Here is a 2060-nt window from a genome sequence, read left to right as displayed (position 1 = left end):
GCGCCGGCAGTGTTCATGGACCTCATGAATCGAGTCTGTAAACCCTACCCTCGAAAAATTCGTCATCGTGTTTATTGACGATATTTTAATCTACTCGAAAAAGTAAAGAAGAGCACGAGCAACACCTAAGAATAATTTTAGAGCTTCTAAATCAGGAAAAGTTGTATGCAAAATTCTCCAAGTGTAACTTCTGGTTACAAGAAGTACAATTCCTCGGTCACGTTGTAAACCATCAAGGGATACACGTTGATCCGAGTAAGGTTGAAGCAATTAAGAATTGGCAAGCGCCTAAATCGCCAAAGGAAATCCGCCAATTCTTAGGCTTAGCTGGATATTATCGTCGGTTTATAGAGAACTTTTCCAGCATCGCCCAACCTTTAACTCTCCTGACTCAAAAGGATCGAAAGTATGAATGGGGAGAAGAGCAGCGAAACGGCGTTTCAAACGTTAAGGCAAAAATTGTGCCAAGCGCCGATTTTAAGTCTCCCGATGGAGACGATGGTTTTTGTCGCGTATTGTGACGCATCGCGTAGGGGGTTAGGATGCGTGTTGATGCAGAATAATAAGGTTATAGCCTATGCATCCCGACAGTTAAAAGTACACGAGAAAAATTACACTACTCACGACTTAGAACTGGGAGCGGTTATTTTTCGCACTTAAAATCTGGAGACATTATCTCTACGGTACGAAGTGCACCATCTTCACTGATCATAAAAGTTTGCAGCACATATTCGATCAGAAAGAACTGAATATGAGGCAACGAATATGGGTCGAGTTGTTAAGCGATTATGACTGTGACATCCGTTATCACCCCGGCAAGGCTAACGTCGTAGCCGATGCCTTGAGTAGGAAAGATCGGGTTAAGCCATTGCGAGTGCGAGCACTGGGGATGATAGTCCAGTCGAACCTTTCGGACCTGATTCGAGTCGCTCAACGTGAGGCGTTGAAAGAGGAACAATTGGAAAAGGAGGGACTTTACGGCAATGAGAAGAATTTCGAACAGCGCGTGGACGAAATTCTCTATTTCAAAAATTGGATTTGGATCCTGACCCTCCATGACCTTCGTGAATTAATCATGGACGAAGCGCATAGATCGAAATATTCCATACATCCAGAATCGGATAAAATGTACAAGGATGTGAAGGAGTTCTACTGGTGGCCGGGTATGAAAAAGGACATAGCAAACGTATGTCGGTAAGTGCCACGACTTGTGCGAGAGTTAAGGCGGAGCACCAGAAACCCTCGGGGATGTTACAACAACCAGAAATTCCCGAATGGAAGTGGGAGCAAATCACGATGGATTTTGTGACACATCTTCCTAAAAACGTCCCGAGGACATGATGCAATTTGAGTAATCGAAGATCGATTAACCAAGTCGGCACATTTTATCCTGATTAGGAATAATTATAACAATGAGAGACTTGCGCAGATTTATATAAATGAAATTGTGTCTCGTCAAGGGATACCCATCTCAATCATCTCCGATCGGGATAGCCATTTCACCTCCAATCTTTGGCAAGCTGTGCAAGAAGCGCTGGGAACGCGCATTGATCTAAGCACAGCTTACCACCCTCAGACCGATGGTCAGTCTGAGAGGACCATCCAAACCCTGGAGGATTTGCTTCGTGCATGCGTACTGGATTTTAAGGGAAATTGGGATCAACATCTCCCACTCGTTGAATTTTCCTATAATAACAGTTACCATAGCAGTATAAAGGCAGCACCTTACGAAGCATTGTATGGTCGTAAGTGCCGATCACCACTCTGTTGGACTGAAGTGGCGCGACACTCAGGTTATTAGATCAGACCTGGTCCAGGAAACGACCAGCAAAATCCTTGAAATTAGGAACAATCTGAAGGCCGCGCGGGATCGACAGAAGAGTTATGCTGATACCCGTAGGAAACCGTTGTCGTTTGAGAAAGGTGATAAAGTGTATTTGAAGGTATCACCTTGGAAGGGTGTAGTCAGATTTGGAAAGGCGGGGAAGTTAGCCCCGAGATATATTGGACCATTCAATATTACTCGCAAAAAATCGGTCCCGTAGCATACCGATTAGAAC

The sequence above is a fragment of the Bidens hawaiensis genome, unplaced genomic scaffold (assembly GCF_021521415.1).
Source record: "Bidens hawaiensis isolate Kalapana, Puna unplaced genomic scaffold, B.hawaiensis_p1.1 tig00086786_1, whole genome shotgun sequence".
In the NCBI taxonomy this organism is placed as follows: Eukaryota; Viridiplantae; Streptophyta; class Magnoliopsida; order Asterales; family Asteraceae; genus Bidens; species Bidens hawaiensis.
The sequence above is the reverse complement of the archived record's forward strand: the minus strand, read 5'-3'. Positions refer to the sequence as shown.